This window comes from Benincasa hispida, chromosome 12, assembly GCF_009727055.1.
Source record: "Benincasa hispida cultivar B227 chromosome 12, ASM972705v1, whole genome shotgun sequence".
Classification (NCBI taxonomy): domain Eukaryota; kingdom Viridiplantae; phylum Streptophyta; class Magnoliopsida; order Cucurbitales; family Cucurbitaceae; genus Benincasa; species Benincasa hispida.
In genome coordinates, this window is record NC_052360.1 from 815,853 (window position 1) to 842,101 (window position 26,249).

The following is a 26,249-nucleotide window of genomic DNA, read 5'->3' on the forward strand; positions in this document are numbered from 1 at the left end:
CTCGTCGCAGCCGAAGTGGCTTGTTTACGGTCGTGGATGCTGGGTAGACTCACCAAACGATGCATGACAGGGTGGTAGAGATGGCGGTAGAATACTTTTGGGGTTGCTTAGGGGCTCAACGTGTAGGGTATAGGGATCTTACTACCTGTATTGGGGATATTGTGCAGTTTAGCTAGCCCGAGGAGGGTTGGAGGCACTTGGTCTACCAGTGAGTCAGGAAGAGATTCATAAGACTTTATTCTCGATGAAATCTGGGAAGGTTCCTGGGCCTAATGGGTTTTCAGTTGATTTTTATAGAGCTGCCTAGAGTGTGGTTGGAGATGATTTCTGTGACGCTGTGCTGAATTTCTTTGAGATATGTTACCTTCCTGGTGGAGTTAATTCTAATGCTATTACTCTCATCCCTAAGAGGTGGGGAGCTGAACGTATGGAGAAGTTTCGTCCTATTTCATATTGTAATGTTATGTATAAGTGTATCTCGAAAATCTTAGCTGAGAGATTACGGTTGTGGTTGCCCGATTACATTAGTGGTAATCAGTCTGCGTTTGTTCCGGGTAGGTCGATTTTCGATAACATTTTATTGTGTCAGGAGCTCATGGGGAACTAAGGGAAGGGCAGAAGGAAGCCGCGTTGTGAGCTAAAGGTAGACCTTCTGAAGGCTTACGATTCGGTGTATTGGGATTTTCTGTTTGGTGTGTTGTTGGCTATAAGTATGCCCCTTCAATTTGTTAGTTGGGTGAGGGCTTGTGTTACTTCACCTAAGTTCTCTGTGATGATTAATGGTTCCCTCGAAGGATTTTTTCCTGGTAGGAAGGGATTGAGGCAGGGGGATCTGCTGTCTTCTTTTTTGTTTGTGATGGTGATGGAGGTCTTGTCTAGGTTGTTGAATAAATCTCCTGTGTGGTTTAGGTTCCATGATCAGTGTGAGTGTTTAGGCCTAACTCATTTGGTTTTTGCAGACGATTTGATGATTTTCTGTACACCTGAAAGAGATTCATTGGAGTTTGTGAGGCAGGTATTGACAGAGTTCAGATTTGTCTGGGTTAGTTTGCAAATATTGGGAAGAGTTCCCATGTTTGTTGCGGGTGTGGAGTCGGGGAGGCGAGGAACTAACTGCATATATGGGTGTCTCTCTTGGTTCGTGTCCTGTTAGATATCTGGGTTTACCTTTATTGGCAGGTCGGTTGAGGGTTGTGGATTGTGCGCCTTTGATACAGAGGATTACAGCTCGTATTAGAAGCTGGGCAGCAGAGTCCCTCTCCTTTCTCTGGAGGTTGCAGCTTGTTATGTCTTTTTTATAGTCCTTTTAGATTTGTTGGTGTACCATCTTCGTGTTGCCTACATGTGTAACTCATGAGGTTGATCGTCTGTTACGTAGTTATTTATGGAAGGTAGTAGGTGGAGTCAGGGTGGTGCACGAGTGGCGTGGGATGAGGTGTGCTTGTCGTTGAGAGAGAGGGTGTGGTGTGAAGCATGTGGCCTCTTTGAAACCAGGCTGCTATTATGAAGCTGCTCTAGCTTATCTTAATTAAGTCGGGGTCACTTTGGGTGGCATGGGTGGAGACATATGTTTTGCGAGGGTGTCGTTGTGGGCTGTTCGGCGTGAGGTTGGGAGGTCTTGGTACTTGAGGGCTATCTTGCGAAGTAGAGATAGATTCAAGCATATGGTTCATTTGATGATTGGCGATGGACGGTCTTTGTTTTTTTTGGTGAGATCCTTGCCTGCCAGGGGGCGCGATTTGACTCATACGGGTCTATTGAATGGTTCATGATGCAGGAGTAGTTTGGAAGCGCGGTTGTTCGGAGTTCATGGATTATGAGGCGAGGTGGCCTACAGTGTCTGGGAGCTGCATTTTATCCAGACGGAGCGCCTAAGTGTGAGGGGAGAGGATTATTGGTTTGGGATGCCAGAAGCTAGTGGACGGTTTTCTTATCGCTATGCCTTGGGAGAGTATACGTCTTCGTCGTCCTAGTGTATTGGGTTGGTATTTTGTGGGCGGGGTTGGTATTCCTTGTCACTTTTTCTGTGCTGTGGTAGCAGTGAGGAACAGGTTTGGGTTACGCGGGATTTGGTTGAGGAGTTGGGGTGTGTTGCAGGGTGGTGGTCTTCTGTGTGGGGGAGGTGTGGAGTCACGGGATCATTTATTTTTTTATTGTAGTTTTGGGAGAGAGGTGTGGTCTAGTGTGTTGCATCAGTTGGATTCGACGCATCGGGCGGCTGGTTGGGATGTAGAGTTGAGTTGGTTGTGCCGAGTGGGGTCAGGAAAGGGGGTGTGTAGAAAGTTGTTCCGTCTTTTCTAGTGTGCTTCCATATACTACATCTGGCAGGAGCGTAATCGACGGCTGCATGGAGGTCGACCGAAGTCTGTGTCTGCTCTGGTTCACCTTATCGTCTCTACGGTTCGTGCTCGTGCTACTTCCTGGCGGGTTGACCTTCTTGGTCATATCTAGTATGTGTACAGACTTTTTTTCTTTTTGAACTTCACGGTGTTCTCTGTTTTGTTGTAGCCCCTGGTTTGTGAGATTTTGGGTTCTTTTCTCTGTCTTTGTCCTTGGTGGTTTACGAGTTTGCGTTTATGTGTTGGTTTTGTTGCCCTGTCTTTGCTTGTGCATTTTTGCTTTGATGTCTTGATCTTAGGCTGTGGGATCCCCTTTGTTGTTGTATAATAATATCACCTATTCTAAAAAAAAAGAAATTTTATAGTGGTTCGGTACAACCGGCCTATGTCCATTTCCCAAACCCCTTTTGTGTACTTCGCTAGAAGTCTTTGACTCTTTTTCTAGCTTAGAATCGAACCACTACAACGTTCTTTTTTTGGGTGCAAGAAAAACCCTGTTTATTTCCACGATTGAGGATCAAATTGTTACGACTCTTTTTCCGGGATCAAGAGCAACCCTTATGAAATGTTTTTAAAAATAAAGAGCACACTTGATAAACTCTCAACAATAGTGGATTTAAAAATTTTAGCTCACAACAAATTAATCCTCATAATACATAAGATATCTCTCTCAAGAATTAGATGAAAAGAAGAAAAATGAAGCCTAGAGAGAGAATAACAATGGTGGCTTTGAATTATGGAGAAAGTGTAAAATTGTTGTTGTGATTTGGAGAAGAAGATGCGTTTAAATAGAGAGGAAAAACTATTGAAAATCACATTTAATTTGGCACCTTTAATTTAACTTAAAAAAGAAAATCAATTGTGGAGATTTAAACTAAACTAGCCATTAGACACAAATAAAATATAATATTAAATTTTTTTTCTTTTTTTAAAACTCCAACAAAAAAAAAACTCACCATGTGTCCAAAACTAGCCAGTAGACACAAACATAAATTAATATTAAATTCATTTTCTTTTTAAAATGAACAAAAAAAAAAAAACCCATCATGTGTCAATCCTCCATTGCTCCAAGTGACACCTTTTAATTGTTCCACTTTGATAAGAAAACTTATGTCATGTCATCAGCTCAAGATTTTTCTGTTATGTTTGTTTCGGTCATATCTTCTTTGTTTAAACTCCGATTTGAGTGATTCAAATTGCTTTGGAACCGCTGTTTCAAGCTTTACGCAATAGATACTTCAAAATACTCAAATTGTTAATAAATAAAATTAAGTTTGTTATCATCAAAATATTAATTCATTATTTAATTAATTAAAATTTATTAATTTGAGATTACAGGCCAAAAAGCCAAAACCCAAGTCTAGCACCCAATCTTCTGTCAATAGTTAACTGTCTTGTGTGTCTGAAATGGTTAGAGCATCAGTGCAGGAGAAAGAATTTTCTAGAGATGTACGGTTCCCAATTTATTTTGGTTTGTTGTTCATGTTTGCATTTAGCTTTCTCTTTAAAGAGCAACACTCTTTCCTCCAATGGCCTTCTTTATGAAAATAAGTGCACTTGGCCTTTTTTTTCCCTCTCTCTTTCTCTTCTGATTGTGGCTTGCTTTCTTTAGATTTTTGTTTCCCTTTAGTAAACAACCCTTCAACATTTTTGTGTTTCTTTCTTGGGAGTATGTAGGATTTTAGAGTTGTGATGATAGTATCTACTATAATGGAGTCTCTTCTATATTTTAGGGTTGCCTTGATATCTTTATATAAATCTGGAAGATATTTCAACAAAACAAAGGTTTTATAATCTTCACCAATCCTTTGAACTTAGTTGTAATCCTCTTATACTCATCAAGATTTTCATTCAAAGTTTTTTGCAGGATCCATCTTGAACATGAAAAACCTTTCTCCAAGGCACATCGTATTAGGTAGAGTTTTTTATTCATACAACTCATTTAATTTGTTTCAGATTTTATAGGATATTTCTTCTTTTATTACTTGCCTTAAAACACTGTCACTAAAGTTTAAGATAATTGTTCTGTATGCTGTCAACTCAATATTCTCTTTTTCTTTGATTGGCAGGTGGCTGGTAACTTTGAGGGTTCTAGAAGAGTTTGGATGCCTTTTGCTGCCCCAAGATCACCTTGATCTTAGTTTTCCACAATCCAAAGTCAATTTTTCCATCAAACTTTTCAATTTCATACCTAGCCATGGCCATTCTTGATTTTCAAGAATTCGCTTCTTGTATTTGGATAGCTCTAATACCACTGTCATAATTTTGGCAAGTGGCACTCAGAAAGATCAGCACGTGGAGTGATGATAGGATGCCACTGCCTTTCTTCTTTGCATGTAAAAGATGCTCGAAAAATCAATTCCCAATTTGAAACACAATTTCAAAATTGAGAGGAAGAAAGCTTGCGCGATTTGCAAAGGGTTATCTATGGAGAATTTATCAATTGATTCAGTAAGTAAATTTGTAAGAGAAAAGGGAAGAAGAAGATAAAGAAGACACACGATTTAAGTGGTTCAGCTTAAAAAAGCCTACATTTATTGAGAAGGTAGGGAGCATTGTGAATTTTATTCAGCAAAATAAAGAGGAAATACAGATACAAAATATGATCTAGATCCCTCATCTTTTTATCTCTCATAGCTCTCAATTACAAGTATTATTTAAAGTAATTTGAACAATTTTATAACAATACAGCTAAAGAGATAAAAATAAAATAGTAAAGTAGCCGTTGGAGATTTGGAGCTTCAGAGCTAACAGTAATGTCTGTTTATATTTTCTCATTCAAACAACTTACTATTGGTGTCACATGAAAGTCATGTGTGTTTTTCTTGTTCGGATCTTGACATTAACAACATATCTCAACTGATTAAGTACATATCCTTTAGATCAATTATGAGATAAAGAATTTGAGTCCATCTCTTGATATCCTCTAAAATTATACGCAACATGTTTAATTTGTTAAAATAAACATCCACCTAGATAATAATTAAAACTACATATGGCGTCACTTGACAAGAACTTTAGTCAAATACTAAGGTCTAACCTTGTAATATAATTTTAAATTGTGAGACGTTTTTATTTCTCCAATTCATAATACTCCAAATTATTTTGCATTATAAGATAACGATGATGAATTATTTGAAACTATTAACATTTTCAACTATCTAATTTCTCATATAGCTACCAATAATGTGTCTTTTTGCTATCATTGATATATCTTGCAAATGCGACAACTTTTAGCCCAATATATCTCTACCCTCTATATTATATCATCGGGTCATTTAGCATTTATGCTCCTTTTGCTATTTTTATGTATCTCATTTTAATCATTAATAATTTTAAAATAAAAATAAAAATATTTTTCTTTTACAAAAAAGAAAAGTTTGTCGCACGACAAACTAAGCTTAGACAACTAGTTAATACGTACAAAGATGACTAGCTTGTATTACATATTTTTCAAATTATTTCATTCATGGTTTAGTTTTGCCCTTCTTTTTCTTTTACATTGGCCTTTACAAGGCCCTTGATTTGATGTTTTACAATTTCCAATGAGCATGAAATAATGTTTCACAATAATTTCTTTTAGGCGGTTTGGAGTGCTTATTTGAGTTATGAAGTCTAGAATTATTATGTTGGATCTAGTAAATTTGTGATTGAGGTGAATAGTTGTATGATGGAATTTTTCGATAAATGTGCAAAATAAAGAAAGAGTAAAAGATGAAGTATCTCGATAAATATACAAACTTCAATAATACATACTATTCAAATTGAGATATTTAACCTTTTTTTTCGCTGTTATATGAAATCCATGGAATACTATTGTCAAGATTAGACAACAAAAATCAACTCATTTAAATGCCCTATAAATGTGAACATAAAAAAAAAATCGATAACTCTATAAATGTGTCTTTAATTAGCGTTTTAGGAATGTATTTTGTTATTATATAGTATATTAGATACACATACATATTAGGGAGAGTTGTTTGGAAGTTTAAATTTTATCTTATTATTACTCATTTTTAAAGACATTGAAAAATTTCATCCATATTTGTGTGAGCTAAGATTTAAAATATTGTTTTCCATGAAAAGTTTTACAAGAATTTAAGTTTATCTCGACAGTGGGGGTCGTTGACAAAAGCTAAGAACACCGTCAGGATAACCTTTCCCGAAGGTTCAAACGTCGTCATCCTAACCGCTGGGGAAGCTTTGTCAGGAAAACATTTCTCGACGGTTTGGAAGTCTTGCCATAGGGGAAAAGGATTATCTCGATGGAAAAGGATGGAGCCTTCCCCCGACCCTGAAGAAAGCTGTCAGAAAAAAGGCACAACCCCCAAGATATACCATCGGGATTGTACTATTAGCCCGACGGTTGAGAATCATCGGACTATATCCTTAACCCCGGCGGTCTCTAGCCACCGTTGGGATATCTTTAAAGTCCGACGGTGTCTAGTCACCATCGGGAATTCTTTGCTCGACCCCTCTACCATTGGGAGACCGTCGGGATTTCTTTAAATAAATAAATAGATTTAAATACCTATTTAAATATGTTTATTTATTTTCTTTTTTTAGATTTATTTTTTCCAAATGTCATATATGTTTGAATCTTACATATATCAATCAAACTAAAATAAGATTGCCAAAATGAAGTAAATGTCCAAAATAGATTAATAATATATAGAAAACACGTTTGAATCTACAACCGACGGTTACAAGAGTTTCTAGAACATCCACAATTTCTTAATTGAAAAAAACATTACATGATAACAAAGTACATATTGGGAGATGCAGAATTCCTAAATCCAAAATAACATTAACAAAAATCTACAACCTAAATATGCTTGCCGAGGGATGTATCTTCAACAAAAATCTCTAGATACCTACAAAATACAAATTTAAATAAGTTTAATGCTCAATATACTATATACCAATCTCAACTACACAAACCAACTTACCTCAATCATAAACAGACCAAAAAACTAAGAAACCAACTAAGAATATTAATGAATTGAACTCAATCATAAACAAACCAACTTACCTAAATCATAAACAAACTAAGAAACCAGCTTACCTCAATCATAAACCCAATAAACCAACAAACCAACTCAATCATAACTTATGTATTTAAATATAGATATGCAATCAACTAAAACAAACAAACTAACTCAAACAAACTAACTTACACAATCAAACTAACTTACACAATCAGTTGAAACACTCCCAAAAAAAAAAAAATTCTCAATTGTAATAAACAAACTCACTTAGTAATAAACAAGCTAACTTACACAATGAACTAAAATAAACTAATTTATACAAACTAACTTACACAATCAATTGAAACACCCCCTCCCCCCACCCCCCAAAATTATTCTCAATCGTAATAAGCAAACTAACTTACACAATCAACTGAAACAAACTAACTTACACAATCAAACTAACTTACACACTCAACTGAAACATCCCCCCTCCCCCCAAAAAATTATTCTCAATCATAATATACAAACCAACTGAAACACATATCTATATGTTTATGTTGATACCATAACTGCAGGATAACAACATACCCAATCATCTAATTTAGCATAAAATGAAATTCAAACTCAACTTCAGAATATTAACAATACTTCACATAACTATACGTTTATGTTGTTACCATAACTGCAAGGTAACAACATACACAATCTTCTAAATCTAAACGGGCATTAGTTGTATCCTTATTTCTAAATCTAAACGAGCATTAGTTGTATCCTTATTCTTTTCCTCAATATTTAACAATGTGTCTACCAAATTATCACAAATATTCTTTTCAATATGCATAACATCCAACTTATATCTCAATAAAAGTTTTAATCAATATGGAAGTTGAAAAAATATACTTTTTCTATTCCAATTTAAATTTTGTTTCCGTTTTTTATCACGTTTCTCTAGATGTTTGCTAAGCACATAAAAGTTTAACAAGTTCACCTCTCGTAAGATATCTTCTCCATCCATGTCAACTAAAGGAGGTCTACATTCCACTTTTCCATCAAATTATTTGCTTTTGCACCAATTGTGATTATCTTGAAGATAACGTCGATGCCCATAAAATATTGTTTTCCTTTTAGCCTCATTGATGATGTATCCTTTTTACAAATAGGGCATGCTTGGTAACCTTTGGTTCTCAATCCAGATAGGTCACTATACGTAGGGAAGTCATCAATAGTCAACAATAAGCAATCACGTAGTTCAAAGTATTCGTAAGTAAGTGTGCACACCATCATTCCATAACTCCTTTAACTCTTCAATTTCTTTTATAGGAGATTTTGGATCGGGTATAAGAAGGAAGACAATGAAATTTGTCTCTTTCATGTATTTCCAAGGTAGCAAATTGTGAGGAATGAGCACCACTGGCCACATACTATATGAAGTACTCATATAGTTCCAATTTCTCACTTTTAATTTTATTTCATTTACTTCTTGTTCGTGGTTTTGAATGATTAAAAGTACATTTAAGTGTGATTTTGAAAATGACAAAAGTCATTTTAACTATTTTAGAATCACTCCTAAACATATCCTTATTCCTCTTTTAATCTTATATAATTTGCTCTTATAAAAGTAGAACTAAGGGTAGAAAAGCTTGAGATGTTTTGAGATAGTTTCAAAATCCTATGTCCAGGCTATTTTCCTAGAACACTTTTATAAAAATCAAAATTGACCTAACCCTTTCAGCATTAGATTCAATTTTAGTATGTTAATCTAGATGATCAATCTAGACCAATAACGATTAAATTTTAGGCCTTTGCTGCTTATTTTAGCACATTCATATATTTGAATTCCAAAGGTAAGCATGGCTTATGATTAAAGAAGATAAGCATGACACATTCACATTCACATTTTCGTCTTTGATTTATTTTAGTTCTTTCATTGTCGATGTTCATTTTAGTTTTCTTACTTTAAAAAGGTGACCATTATGATCCCTTTTCATTTTCATTTTTATTTAATTTTTATGGATCAAAATGATAGAATTTAAGATACGAATCTACTAATTCTTAGTGTCTAATTTGCTATAGATTAACAATTGATTAATCAAATTGAGTGTGTATTGATATTAATATTATAGTTAACTTATCTCAAGATAAGGGTTTTGTTATGTGTTGAATCTTTCATATTACTTTTATTTATGCACTGATCCAATTACAATGAAAATTTATTATAATTGAATAAAAAAGTGAGATTTTTTTATGGTGTTAATAACATGTCAAAATCGTAATAAAAAACTTATCAAGCCACATTAACCAAACCATAATTAAATTGGTGTAATTGCAATGAGATTATAAATAAAAAGTTGGGTCCCACATAATTTCAAACACATACATATTCATGCATAATAGAGCATAACAATCAACCTTCTTCAAGTATGTTCAAACAAACATACATAATTTTCAAACATGTTCATCGATCAACCTTCTTATAATTCTCATACATATTCGAACAAACATAACATACATATTCATTTATTTATACTATTTATTCATAATAGAGCTAACATACATATTCAAACTATTTATGTATAATAGAGCTAATAGAATCGGGAAAAAAAACCAATCCGGCGAGGGGGAAATCGGAGACGGCGACCAGATGGCACTCGAGAGGGACAGACGAATGAAATCGAGAAGAACGGAGTCTGAAACTCGAGGGGACGGACGACACTCGAGGGGGACGGATGAATGCAATCGGCAGAGAGAAGAATGGACGAACGAATACGAAAGAGGGAAGAAGAAGAAGAATCGGAGAGAAAGCTATTTATATTGAACTTTTTTTCGACGGTTGTCTGCCAGATTGTCGGGATATAGTTGATAAGTGTCGACAGTCACCTACTCACCATCAGCGGAACTTCGAGCTCCTGATGGTAGTCTGACACAACCATCGGTCGAAGTTCACCAAATTCTAAAAAGACTCGCAATCCCGACGGTGGTCTGACACAACCGTCGGCCAAAGTTCACCAAATTCCAAAAGACTCTTCGAATGCCCGTCAGTTGACTTAACACTGGTGAGATATAGTTTATAACTGTCGACGATCAACCACACATCCGTCGGCCAACATTTAGCACATTCCAAAAGACTCTTAGAATATCCGACGGTTACACAAAACCATCGGGCTTGATTAAAAGCACCCAATGGTTGTTGAGTATCGTTGGGATAACATAAAAATTTGAGTAGATGGGTTTTGTATACTGCACACCTTGTCAGACGAATAATTGACCACCATCGAGTTTAAATAATAACTCCCGATGGTTATTTCTCACCGTCGAGACAAATTAAAAAGTCGGACGGTTGAATATAACCGTTGGGCAAAAGTGCAATAAGCCCGACGGTTCCTTAGGTGATCGTCAGGAGTATTTAAAATCTCGACGGTTTTTCGTAGACCATCGGAATAAACATTTGTCCCGACCCCTTATTTTTACCATCGAGAAAGGTTACTGTTGGGGTTTGTGCCCTAAGGTATCGTGTCCTGTAGTTTGTAAACAACTTTGTACGAACACTTGTGATGTATAACATATATGATATTTACTTCACCTCTTGACTTTGCACATTTAGATGTTTTTTATTTTACCACAAACCAATAACTTAATATCTCTGGTTGTCTTTATGTAACTTAAGCATGTATGTAGTGACATACAAGTGGATCATGTTTTAAGTGACAACCAAATAAGTCTGTAGTATATGGATATAGGCGGGAAACTTTATCTTGGTAACACTAGGGACGTGGCTCGATTTGTGGAATTGTTACAAATGTTGTGACTTGCCATAGATGGTCAGATCCTCATCATTCGTGTAGTGAACATGCGAATGGGGGCGTCTTATATAAAGAGTTTGTATAAGACCTGACCTCGAAGTGTTAATGTCTTGTCATATAACTCCATTCGTGATTGAGACTTCACTTCACCAGGATGACCATAGATAACATGACCTCAATCCTGAGTGAGTTGGGAATTCCTGCCATTGAGGGCGGTCCTTTGATTTGCATGGGTGCGAGTGGCTAGAGTGCTGACTTAAACCTACCATTTTGGGGATTCGTCTGATTTGGGAGCTAGGAACTCAGCTTCACAAGATGAAGTTCACTCCTTCCCCAAAGTAAGGGTAAATAGATAAATTGCTCTCTTAAGGGCTGATCCCAGGGCTTGAACAAAGTGGCCACACCCTGTCTCTTATACACATCTAGATGTGTATAAGAGACAGCATTCACGGTGCGTGCAACATGTCTACTCCTGTCTCTTATACACATCTAGATGTGTATAAGAGACAGCATTCACGGTGCGTGCAACATGTCTACTCCTGTCTCTTATACACATCTAGATGTGTATAAGAGACAGGCTAGGAACTCAGCTTCACAAGATGAAGTTCACTCCTTCCCCAAAGTAAGGGTAAATAGATAAATTGCTCTCTTAAGGGCTGATCCCAGGGCATGAACGATGTGGCGCCACGCACCTTCTCATGGCCCGAGGGATGTTCACACATAATAGGACTATGTTGTATTGTTTATTACAGGGGCAAAACGGTAAATTGGCCTGCTATAATTACGAGCATCTGTGAATGGTCATCGTACTGATGATTGGTTATATCCAATGGATATAGAAATATATCTATGGTAAGAAGAGTTCAACTGTCGGTCTTTAGTGGAATGTCTGGCAGTTAACGGATGGTGGATATCGTGATTAAAGAGTTTAATCAGCTATTCAAGTACCGTTGGAGCTTCGAGCCATAGGTCCATAAGGTCCCCTTGGTAGCTTGGATATAAGTTGAGAGTCACTTTTTGGGTCAGTTTGAAATGTTCAAATTGACAAGAGGGAGTTTGATTATATATGATATAATTGAACGAGTTAATTAAATATGATATAATTAACTTTATGTATAAGATACATTAATTTGGAGGAAATTGGATATAAATATGGTTTATATCTAGTAGAGAAAAATATTATAATTAATATATGATATTAATTTATATGTTATGAATATGATGAGATCACATTCATTGGACGGTTATAAAGGAAATGGGACGATATCTCTTCTGTTCTAATAACGGATAAATGTATTGAAAGATCACTTTGAGATGCATAAATAGTTGACGGTGAGCATGAAATGCACGGACATTGTGTTAAAGAGAGTGTCATCGCTTAGAAAATCAGTGCCTATACGATAGTGCCTGCACAATCGCTTACATATACGATATTTCTAAGTGATCGCTTACCGATTACACCTTCATGCACTATTAACTAAACGATCGTTTACCTTTTCCTAAGCGATCGTTTAGCTCCCGTTATTTACTAAACGATCGTATAGACGATTGCTTAGTTTTTCCTACATGATCGTTTAGACGATCGCTTACCCTTTCCTACATAATCGTTTAGACGATCAATTAGTTTTTACTACACGATCGTATACTTCACCTAAACGATCAAGCATCTTGTCTATGCGATAGACGACCTTATCTCCCACTTGCTTGATCGTTGCGTACGGTCCCTCTTCCTTCTTCCCTCTACCAAATCCGAAGAAAGCCCACACTTTAGATTCTCACTACAAGAATATTGAGGGCTCTGAGTGGTGGTGTCATCTCTGTTTTCTTCTGTTCGAGTGGTGATTGTTCGTGGTAGACGGTTGGGTTTTAGACTCGCTGTGAAGAAGAAATCTTCATCTGGTATGATCTCTTGATCTCTTTAGTATTATGAATGCATATTAGTATATTTGAATGTATATGTGGTAATTCTATCACAATGAATTTGAAAGATCCGCTTCCGCTTATAGATACTCTTGAATAAGAGTTCCTTCAATTAGTATCAGAGCACCAGGTTTCTGATATTCCAATTCATTGCTGCAAAAAAAACTTGCATTTACATTCACGGTGCGTGCAACATGTCTACTCTCTGTTTTAATTGTTAATTCGTTTTTGTATGTGCGGATTATTGGAAATTTCTAGGATGTAACCTCGGTTTGTTGAATTCTCTAGTTATTTGTTAAGGCTCCTGCATTTTTTTGGCACAATTAATTGCTTTCGAGTCTGTAGATTCAAAGTTAGTTTGGGTCTTGAGTCGTACATGATGAAGTTCGGAGCAAGGGTTGTTGTTCTTCGTGGAAAAAGACGATCAAGTGTTGGTCAAGTCGTGTAAATGATGAGGTAGACGATCGCTGAGTATCGGATGCTCGGCTATCGTTTAACGCGCACACGCACTAGATGATCGTATAGCTCAGCAAGCCTCATCACTTAGTTACTAACTATACGATCGCGGTTTAATTGAATGCTAAATCGTTTACCTTTCGCGTGCTAAGCGATCGTCTAGAGTATCAGGCTTTATGGCCTCATTGTTGTCTATACGATCGTTTAGCTTTTACGGTATCGTCTAGTGTGCGCTACATGATCGTTTACCTGGAGGCGTTTACTAAACGATGGGAGCTTCGCCCGGTGGTTCAAGACCCGATTCGCTTGGGAACCGGTTTGCTCAGCTGAATTATGTAAATCGATTGTTTTCTCATTCCGGTTTTCTTTTGGTTCATCCCGGTCCGTTAATCCATGGTTTTATACATGTGATGTGTATATATATATAATTTTTTTCATATGGTATGCACATATAGATAAATCCTACCTTAGGTCATGCATATTCTCTTTATTATAAGTGTTATGATTTAGTGAAGCGTGATTTAATTTACATAAGTACATGCTCATGCATCATATAATATATGAGTTATATTTATGTATACTTTATTTATTTAACGTTATATTTATAAGCATAATAAATACTTTGTTATGTGGCATGAGTGTTTTAGTTGTTTATTTTATAAATGGTTATAAAATGAAATTAGAACTAAAATAATTAGTAAAAGATTAATATGTAAAAAATCTATCTATAATAGACCTTTTGTCAAAGGTGGGTTCTGTCTAGGCTGGGATATTTAAGATAACGGCAACAAAACACCCTTACCTGGGAACCTACCTGGAAAGGTAATTTAGATAGATTTGATGCATGCATCTAAATTAAGGTCAGTCCATTAAAGAGTTTAATTTAACTACTTGGATTTGTTGTTTTCTTTTTTTTTTTTTTAATTTCAAAGACAAAAGTTGTTTTTGAGCAAACTTAATAATTGACTTAGATCATTATCAGTACTTGGGGCATTTGATGCTTCATTTTCACCTCTCGCGTTTCTCCCTCATAGTCCACACCATGAGATATACCCTCGGTTTTGAGGCACATTCGGCGTGTCCCCATAACGGATGGTGTTTGGGTAGGTCAATATCAAGGTGGATGGAGAGAGTGTTCATAGTAAGTGGGAGCGGGAAGTGCGAGAGCATATCCCTCGGTCTCCCTCGTTGGAATGAATAAAGTTTCTACGCATCGCCTCGTGGCACCCTGGGTGTGTCCCCCTATAGGATGGTTGTTTTGTGCGTTTCTTTATTTGATCTCCTGTAAGAGAAAGGTTACTTAGTCTCTTGTCCTAATATGCTTTTTCCCTATGGTGGGCGTATAAGGGTGGGACTCTGGGGCCGAAAACGAGGGGATACACTTACGTAGGGTTGTTAAGGGTTAATTATTCTTGACCAAACAAATGGTGTCTATTACGTTAAATTCCAAGAGTTGGTTCTGCCTAATAGTTAAGAATATCTCATCCCAGTGAAGGGACATCTGATCACCCTACCGATGGTGTTTTTCTTGCCTCGCTGGGGAATCATTGCAAAATAGAAGTCTTTTCACTTAGAGTACTTGGAATATGTTTTGCTAAAACTAATTGGTTAAAAAATGTGGGGTTTTTTTTTACAAAGTCTTATAAAAGGTTATTCATTTTTTTTAGCAATGGTTTTTAATGGCTTCAGCCACTATCAATTTGCTTACGCCGAAAAACTGAATGGCCAAAACTATTCAAGTTGAAAATATATGCTCAAACGATACTCATCATCGAGGATCTGAAGTTTGTCTTTACGGAGGAATGTCCTATTATTCCACCTCAGAACGCTACTCGAAATGTTCAGACGGCATATGAGCGTTGAACACAGGAAAACGAGAAGGCCCGAGCCTATATTCAGGCCAGACTTAGTGACGTGTTGGCCAAGAATCACGAGTCCATAGTCTCAGTTCGTGAGATCATGGAGTCCCTGTTGGGAATGTTCGGACAGCCGTTTGGGCAGCTCAAGCATGAGGCTCTGAAACACATCTTCAGCTCCAAAATGGAGGAAGGCACCTCTGTTTGTGAACATGTGCTAAATATGATGGTCCACTTTAACATGGCGGAGATGAATGGCTCTAAGATCGATGAGGGAAGTCAGGTTAGTATTATCCTGCGTTCATTGTCGGAAAGCTTCCTCCACTTTGTTAGCAATACGATTCTTAACAAAGTGGACTACTCCTTTACCACTCTCCTCAACGAGTTGCAGACTTACCAATCCTTGTTGAAAAGTAAGGAGAAAAAGGGAGGTGAGGTAAATGTTGTCTCGTCCTCTAAAAGTTTCTATCGAGGTTCGACCTCAGGAAAAAAGTCTGCGCCTTCAACTTCTAACTCTAAAAAGGGGAAGAAGAAGAAGGGTGGTAAAGGGAAAGGGAATGTGCCTGCTAACCCGCCACCTGTCGCCTAGAAGAAGTGTCCACTGTCGGTTGAAAAAGGAAAATGTTTCCATTGTAACCAGAATGGACACTGAAATAGCAATTGTCCTCGCTATCTGAAGGAAAAGAAGGTTGCCAAGGCTAAGGCCAAGGCAGACAAAGGTAAATATGATTTATTTGTATTAGAAGCTTGTTTATTGGAGAATGATGATTCTTCTTGGATAGTAGATTTGGGCGCCACTAATCATGTATGCTCTTCTTCTCAGGGGATTAGATCCTGGCAACACCTGGAGGCTGGTGAGATGACGTTGCGAGTAGGCACCGGGTACGTCATCTCAGTTGTGGCAGTGGGAGACATCCAGTTAACTTTACAGAATAGGTTTCTTATATTAAAAGATGTCTTTGTAGTTCTTGAACAAAAAAGGAACCTTATTTCTGTAAAGTGTCTGTTACAATACAATTACACTCTTTCTTTTAAATTGAATAAAGTGTTTATTCATAAGGATGGTGTTGAAATTTCTACAGCTAAACTGGAAAATAACTTGTATGTGCTAAGACCTTAAGCCTTAAGTTCCCTCCATAACATAGAGATGTTTAAATCTACCGTAACTCCATCTAAACGCCAATGAGTTTCTCCAAAAGAAAATGCCCAACTTTGGCACCTTCGATTAAGGCACATCAATCTCAATAGGATTGAGAGATTGGTGAAGAATGGCCTTCTAAGTAAGTTAAAGGAAAATTCTTTACCGGTGTGTGAATCTTGCCTTGAAGGTAAGATGACCAAAAGACCTTTTACTGGAAAAGGTTATCGAGCCAAAGATCCTCTTGAATTAGTACATTCTGACCTTTGTGGTCTTATGAATGTGCGAGCCTGAGGAAGCTATGAGTACTTTATTTGTTTTACGGATGATTACTTGAGATATGGGTATGCCTATCTAATGCAACGAAAGTCTGAATCTTTTAAAAAGTTCAAATTGTTTAAGGTCGAAGTTGAGAATGCTTTAGATAGACAAATAAAAACACTTCGATCAGATCGAGGTGAAGAGCTTTTGGATTATGAGTTCTAGGACTATTTATTAGCACATGGAATCGTTTCCCAACTCTCGGCACCAGGTACACCTCAGCAAAATGGTGTAATAGAGAGGAGAAACAGAACCTTGTTGGACATGGTTCATTCGATGATGAGTTACGCTTCCTTACCGAACTCGTTTTGGGGTTTTGTAGTGGAGATTGTGGTATACATTCTCAACTATGTTCCTTCTAAAAGTGTTGCAAAAACACCTCTGGAGTTGTGGAACGGGCGTAAAGTTAGTTTACGTCACTTTTGCACATGGAGTTACCCAGAACATGTGCTTGAGGCAAATCCCAAGAAGTTGGAATCACGATCAAGGTTGTGCCTCTTTGTAGGCTACTTTAAAGGTACATAAGAAGGTTACTTTTATGATCCGTCCGAAAACAAGGTTTTGTTTTCACGAATGCTACTTTCTTGGAGGAGGATCATATCACGAAGCACAGTTCACATAGTAAAGTCGTGTTAAGTGAGTTTTCCAAAAAAAACTACTGAAACTTCAACAAGAGTTGTTGAAAGACCTGCTTCATCAACCAGAGTTATTGATGATAGTTCATCTAGTAGGTCGGTTCCACCTCAAGAGTTGAGGGAACCTCGACACAGTGGGAGGGTTACGAACCTGCCTGATCGCTATCTGGGTTTCACTAAAATTCTAGCCATGGTGACAGATGGCGATTTAGGATCCATTGTCCTATAAAAAGGCAATGGAGGGTATTGACTGGCATGAATGGGTCAAAGCCATGAATCTCGAGATGGAGTCAATGTACTTCAACTCGGTATGGGATCTTGTAGATCAGCCTGGGGAGGTAAGACCTATAACTTATAAATGAATCTACAAGCGCAAATTGGGTGTTGATGGGAAGGTGCAAACCTTCAAGGCTCGACTTGTGGCAAAGGGTTTTACCCAAGTGAAGGGAGTCGACTATGAGGAGTCTTTCTCACTTGTTGCCATGTTAAAGTCAATCCGCATCCTCCTATCCATTGCAGCTTATTATAATTATGAGATTTGGTAAATGGACGTCAAGATGGCTTTTCTGAATGGCAATCTTGAGGAGACCATTTACATGGTGCAACCCAAAGGATTCATTGCCCAAGGTCAAAAGCAAAATGTTTGCAAACTGAATCGGTCCATTTATGGGCTGAAGCAGGCGTCTCGATCTTGGAATATTTGGTTTGATGATGCGATCAAATCGTATGGCTTTGACCAAAATGTTGATGAACCTTTTGTTTACAAGAAAATAGTCAACAGTTCAGTAGCTTTCTTAGTATTGTATGTAGATGATATACTACTCATTGGAAATGATGTAGGTCTACTAACTGTATTAAGAACTGGCTAGTGACCCAATTTCAAATAAAATATTTGGGAGAGACTCAATTTGTTTTGGGTATACAAATCTTTCGGGATTGTAAGAACAAAGTGCTAGCATTGTCTTAGGCATCATATATTGAAAAAATCTTGCTTAAGTACTCGATGCAGAACTCCAAAAATGGCCTACTACCATTCAGGCATGGAGTCACTTTGTCTAAAGACATGTGTCCTCCGACGCCTCAAGAGGTTGAGGACATGAGATGGGTCCCATATGCATCTGCTGTTGGCAATTTAATGTATATGATGCTCTGCACTAGGCCAGACATCTATTATGCTGTGGGAATAGTCAATACGTATCAGTCTAACCCAGCCCAGGGTCACTGGACCGCAGTTAAAAACATCCTCAAGTATCTTCGGAGAATGAAGGACTACATGCTCGTGTTTGGGTCTAGAGATTTGATCCTTACTGGATACATGGATTCCGACTTTCAGACTGATAAGGACTCTTCATAGTCCACTTCAGGGTCAGTATTTATTCTTAATGAAGGAGCTGTAGTGTGGCGGAGCACTAAGCAGGGTGCATCGCCGACTCTATGATGGAGGTCGAGTACGAAGTGGCTTGGAAAGCTGTTAAAGAGACCGTCTGGCTCAGAAAGTTCTTGACAGAGCTAGAAGTTGTTTCAAATATGTCTAGGCCCATCACCCTCTATTGTGACAATAGTGCTGTTGTGCGCGAACTCCAAGGAGCCCAGAAGTCATAGGCACAACAAACACATAGAGGAAAAGTATCATCTAATCCATGAGATACTGCTTTGAGAAGACGTGATTGTCATGAAGATCGCCTCGAAGAAAAATATTATTGATCCATTTACGAAGGCTCTCACGGCTACAGTGTTTTAGGGTCACATTCAGAGCCCGGGTATATGGGACCGCCCGCGGCTGGACTAGGGCAAGTGGGAGATTTTGTTGTACTGGGTTTTTATGCCCTAGTTTATTGTTTTGTACCTATTTACTTGTACTCCCCAATTCGCTTTAGGACAAGTGGGACATTGTTGGGGTTTATGCCCTAAAGTCTCGTGTGTTGTAGTTTGTAAACAACTTTGTACGAACACTTGTGATGTATAATATATATGATATTTACTTCACCTTTTGACTTGGCACATTTAGATGCTTTTTATTTTACCAGAAACCAATAAATTTAATATCCCTGGTTCCTTTTATGTTACTTAAGCATGTATGTAGTGACATACAAGTGGATCATATCTTAAGTGACAACCAAAATAGTCTATAGTATATGGATATAGGAGGGAAATCTTATCCTAGTAACACTACGAATGCGACCCGCTTTGTGGAATTGTTACAAATGTTTTGACTTGTCACAGATGGTCTGATCCTGATCATTCGTGTAGTGGACATGTGTCGGGAGTGTCCTATACAAAGAGTTTGTATAAGACCTGACCTCGAAGTGTTAAATGTCTTGTCATATAACTCCGTTCATGATCGAGACTTCACTTCACTAGGATGACCATAGGTAACATGACCTCAATCCTGAATGAGTTCGGAACTTCTGCCATTGAGGGCAATCCTTTGATTTGCATGGATGCGAGTGGCCAAAGCGCTGACTCAAACTTACCATTTTGGGGATTCGTCTGATTTAGAAGCTGGGAACTCAGCTTCACAAGATGAAGTTCACTCCTTCCCCAAAAGTAGGGGTAATTAGATAGATTGCTCTCTTAAGAGCTATTCCTGGGGCTTGAATGATGTGGCGTCACACACCTTCTCATGGCCCGAGAGTTGTTCACACATAGTATGACTATATTGTATTGTTCATTAGAGGGATCAGTGGTACTTAAGAAGGAAGATGTAATTGCAAGGGCAAAACGATAAATTGGCCTGCTATAATTACGAGCATCTGTGAAGGGTTATCGTATTGATGATTGGTTATATCCAATGGACATAGAAATATATCTATGGCAAGAAGAGTTCAACTGTCAGTCTTTAGTGGAATGTCTGGCAGTTAACGGATGGTGGATATCGTGACTAAAGAGTTTAGTCAGCTATTCGCGTACCTTTGGAGCTTCGAGCCATAGGTCCATAAGGTCCCCTTAGTAGCTTGAGTACAAGTTGAGAATCAGTTTTTTGGATTAGTTTGAAATGTTCAAATTGACAAGAGAGAGTTCGATTATATATGATATAATTGAACGAGTTAATTAAATATGATATAATTAACTCTATGTATGAGATACATTAATTTGGAGAAAATTGGATATAAATATGATTTATATCTAGTAGAGAAAAATATTATAATTAATATATGATTTTAATTTATATGTTATGAATATGATGAGATCACATTCATTGGACGGTTATAAAGGAAATGGGATGGCGTCTCTTCTGTTCTAATAATGGATGAGTGTATTGAAAGATCACTTTGAGATACATAAATAGCTGACTGTGTGTTAAGAATGAGATGCACGGACATTGTGTTAAGGAGAGTGTTATCGCTTAGAAAATCAGTGCCTATACGATAGTGCCAGTACGATCGCTTACATATACGATATTGCTAAGTGATCGCTTACCAATTACACCTTCGCGCCCTATTAACTAAACAATTGTTTACCTTTTCCTAAGAGATCGTTTAGCTCCCGATATTTACTAAACGATCGTCTAGACGATCGCTTAGTTTTTCCTACACGATCGTTTAGACGATCGCTTACCCTTTTCCTATACGATCGTTTAGACGATTACCCTTTTTCCTACACGATCGTTTAGACGATCACTTACCCTTTCCTACAGGATCGTTTAGACGATCGCTTAGTTTTTCCTACATGATCGTATACTTCACCTAAAAATTCAAGCATCTTGTCTATGCGATAGACGACCTTATCTCCCACTTGCTTGATCGTTGTGTACGGTCTCTCTTCCTCCTTCCCTCTACCAAATTCGAACAAAGCCCACACTTTGGATTCTCACTTCAAGAATACTGAGGACTCTGAGTGGTGGTGTCATCTCTATTTCTTTCTGTTCGAGTGGTGATTGTTCAAGGTAGACGGTTAGGTTTTAGACTCGCTGTGAAGAAGAAATCTTCATCTGGTATGATCTCTTGATCTCTTTAGTATTATGAATGCATATTAGTATGTTTGAATGTATATGTGGTAATTCTGTCACAATGAATTTGAAAGATCCGCTTCCGCTGATAGGTACTCTTGAATAAGAGTTCCTTCAATTACAACTGCCGACGCTTTTTTGGTCGTCATGAGAAATATCGTCGGGAATATCCAAAATTCTTATAGTGAAGGTTGAGGTCTCAATTTTATTGAAACGTCAAGAAAATATTGCGTCGTTGAGTTATATGGAAATGTCAAGAAAATATGGACATCCATGTGTATATAAAAATAAATATTTTATATAAATTATTTAAAATAATAAATAAATATTTTATATTTTTAATTAAGTTAAACTTTATTATTTGTAAGGGGATTTTTAAAAATAGAAAAAATAAAGGAAATTATTTACACAAAATAACAAAATTTTACCACTTGAAATGATCTTCAACAATTCCACTGCCTTGGTTTTCCCCTTCTAGCTACCGTTCACGCCCACATCCACAATCTTACTCAAGTCCAAATCCCAAGTCCTTAACATCCTCTGCCGCCTTATCTCCATCCCACTTTGCTAAATTCAACAATGCTGATACCGCGTTCTCCTTCGTCCTCTGACTTGAACTAGTCCTTGAATTCAACAAATCCACCAAATTAAACCCCCAATCCAAAAACCCTATAAAATGCCAATTTGCTCTCTTCACATCCCTCCATTTGCATAACCACTGCCGACGCATCTTTAACAATCACAGCGTGACTACCAAACATAACCAAAGAGAATAACGACGGAATCACTCCGAGATTGACCATAGTAGACCAATTCGACTGGTGAAGCGCAATCCCGAACAATGCTTTCAAAGCTTCCTTGATCGATCTCTGAGGTGATTTCCTATACTTAAAATACAATAAGAGAATAAATTATATCGCACTTGGAACTAATAATTGGCCGGTACTCATCCACAATGAGAAGACTATGGAGAGTCGCAGCATAGTCGGATGGCAGAGGAAGAGGAATTGTGATGGCTATGTGCATGAGAAATTGCATCAAGGAGGCCTCGAGTGGACTTCAAAACTTCACGAGAGAAGATTGAGAGATTGAGAAGTGTAGCGACAACATCTTCTTGGGCGGCGTGGGACGAGGAATATAGAGTTTTAGCTAAGTAAGGAATGACAGCGACTTCGACTATGAGCGATCGACTTTCGATGTTGTCACTAATAGACGTTGATAGAAGTCTATCAATGTCTATCAATGATAGAAACCGATATAAGTCTATCATTGATACTATCAGTAATAGAAACTTGTACAAGTTTATCACTGATAAACGTTGATAGAAGTCTGTCAGTGTCTATCAGTGGTAGAAACTGATAGAAATCTATAATTCATAGAGGCTGATAGAAGTCTATCAGTGTCTATCGGTGATAGAAATTGATAGAAATCTATCATTGATACTATAGTGGTAGAAACTGATACAAGTCTATCATTGATACTATCAGTAATAAAAATTAGTACAAGTCTATCATTGATACTATCAGTAATAAAAACTGATACAAGTATATCACTGATAAATGCTGATAAAAGTCCATCAGTGTCTATTTGTGATAGAAACTGATAGAAATCTATCATTGATAGAGGCTGATAGAAGCCTATCAGTGTCTATTAGTAATAGAAACCGATAGAAGTCTATCATTGATAGAAGTCTATCATTAATACTATGGTGATAGAAATTGATACAAGTCTATCGCTGATAGATACTGATAGAAGTCTATCAATGTCTATCAATGTTTTTTTGCTATTTCTGTAAATAATTTGACATTTTTTCTATCTCTGAAAATTTATATTATTTATCTTATATATAATGGTCCATATGTCGAGATAGTTTAATATTAAAAAAATCATTTTTGGGCATTTATGTTTTTTCTCACTTCCATCCTTGGTGGGAAGGTTGGTGTCTGAAAAGCAACGAGAACAATGATGAATCAATAAACAACAATAATTAGTTGTAGCACGATTGAATTAATTTAATTCACACATTCCAAACACAACGGATGAAAGCCTTAGTCTTTTCCCAAAAGATTGTGATTTTTTTTATCATTTTTTTAAAATTTATATATTTAATTCAGAAATTGAACTTGATTATTATTATTTTTTTAAAAAAAAAATGCATTCTACACCATAAAAACAAAACAATTCAAAGCCCAAAATAAAAGTCATCACGAGCATAATTTTGTTGGCATTTTTCTTTTTTATCTTGAGTTTGGTAGTTGTGGAGTCAAAATTTTTTAAAGAAATTATAATGAGTAGCATTTTTATGATAAATAATTAAGCGTATAGTAATATTTTTATAAAAAATTATAAATATGATAAAATGTATTAGTAATAGACTCTATCACTGATAAAATAAGTGATAGACTCCTAGAATTAGGTCGAAATTTTGCTTTATCTACAATTTTTTTGCATTATATTATTTCCGATAACTTTTTGAGCCTAATTGTGATATTTGTAATTACACTAATTTTTTAACTCCAATAATACTTGAACTAGTTGAATTATACTTACATTTATTTCATCTATTTTTTTTCCTTTTTTCTTTTAAGAGTTTGGTAAGGAGTTCAAAGCTTGAACTATTTGAATTAGATTTGTGTTTGCATCATCATGAGTATAGTTTTATTTCTTTATTGAGTAGTGATCATCATGAGTGTGGTTGAATGCATGGTAAGACGTGTATTTTTGAAACTTTACTTAAATCATTTGTAATGTTACAATAATACTACTTAAAAAGTCACAAGTATAGACATATTTATGTCACAAAGAGCATGATTCTATTGACATATAAGTGTGTTAGTAATCACGAAATCAGTGTTTGAAATCTACCTACCTCCGATCGTATTAAAAAAAACTATTGACATATGTATATATTTTTTCTAAAAAAAAAATAACGATTTTAGTATGAGATATTATTTATCAAATTCTCATGGTAAATAAAATAAACAAAAAGGTGAATTACGCTAAAATACCCTTTTAGTCTAAACTTTAGATGTAATTTAATTTTCATAATAAGTCTCTAATTTTAGTTTCATTAACAATTTTCTCAAAAAAAAAAAAAAAAAAAAAAAGAAGAAGAAAACTTTAGTTTATATTAGTTTGCTTCCTACAAACATATTCATATTGTATCTATTTTTGCATGAAAATTCTTGTTATCATTACATCTATTTTAATGAAAATTAACTTCATACTAACGAACAAGGACTAATTTTAAGATTTAATCAAAATATATAAACTAAACTTAGATATTTAAAATTATAAAAACTACATACGTAGATTAAAATAGTATTTTATCCTAAAAGTGTTAGAGATGGGGAGAGATAAAAGATAATATATAAGTGATGGAAGCTTGGTTGAAATGGCCAAAATATGCTTAGTTTGGTGATGAAACAATGAACACTTTTTTTCTTTTTTCTTTTTATTTATTTTAATGGCATTATTGAGTGGTTAGAGTGGGCGGTGGGTACTATTTATTTATTTATTTAATGATTATTTTATTTATTTGGGTAATAGGGAAGGCAAAGGAAAGGTTACTACTTGCATGTGCAACCTATTTGCATTTGAATTCTTAGACTAACAAAACTTTGCCTCACATTCTTCTTTATTTAATTTTTTTTATTTGATGCTTTGCTTCCTTCAATTTTACCTTTTTACCTCTCTCCCAAATTTGAGTTGTGAGGTTGAAGAATAATGAACAATATTTTATTGGAGGCTTTCCTTTTTTATTGTATAGATCATTGAGTTGTCATGTGAGATAAATTGAAGTGTGTAAGTTGGTTCAAACACTCACGAATATAAGATGTTCGAATTTTTATTTTTAAAAAATCAGGTGTTGAGTTATTGTAATATAAAATTTTAATTTTGATTCTTGAACGTAACTTGTCGTGTTGTATCAATTTGTACTATACATTTTTAATTATTTTATAAAATTGGACTCTAGGTACATATGTTGCAATTTCTATTCCCTACTCATTTTCTTATTCACTTATTAATTATAACAAAAATCGTTAACTTGAATCTAATTTAACTTCAATGTCATTTTTGTATGAAATGGGTTAAATAAAATTTTGTACCGTATATATGATTTATAATTCATTAACGAGAATATTCTTTTTTGCTAACAAATTTTCAAACGTAAGTTGAAGGTAAAAACGACAGTACTTTCGACTTGGCTTTTAGACAAATATAGATGTCATTTTTGTTATTATTATTATTATTATTTGTTATTTGTTTGAATATTTAGTGGATGAATTAAGGATGAAGATTCAAAATTATTTTAAAAAAAAAAAAAAAGACTTTTATATTGTATATTTTCTATGACTTTTAATGAGGTTTAGGTATTTTTGGGCCAGTTTTGGGGCTTTTTTATATCACTCAGAGTATTTGGCCTATCGACTTCATAAATTAATGTTGAACAACTCAACTCCATTAATTTTAATAATGTTCACTATTGAAAGTTACACATTTATCGAGAAACTTTGTCTTCTTCTCTTTCTCTCTTTTGCGCAAATTTATTGAGGAACTCCAACTAAATAACTTTGTATCCAAATACATACTTCCTAACTCCAACATATAAACTCTAAAATTTAAAATTTAACTTGGCATCTAAACAATGCTAAATTTGGTGAGTTAGGTTCTAAACTTTTGTTAGATGGACTGAAACATTTCAATGTGTGTTGGGTGGAGATTCAAATTTTTTAATCTTTACAAGAAAATATTAGGCGTGACTTAACTAATTGAATTATATTAAGATTAGTTTTAACAAAATGTCAAAGCAAACATAGGTTAAGGTTATTGATCACGAGGTATATTATTCCAATCTCCTATTA

At 35.9% G+C, this 26,249-nt stretch overlaps 1 pseudogene; it reads right to left on the reverse strand.

Moving 5' to 3' along the window:
• Nucleotides 1-7,205: 7,205 nt before the first annotated feature.
• LOC120093009 lies at nucleotides 7,206-22,961 on the reverse strand (annotated as a pseudogene).
• Between the last annotated feature and the right edge of the window lie 3,288 nt (nucleotides 22,962-26,249).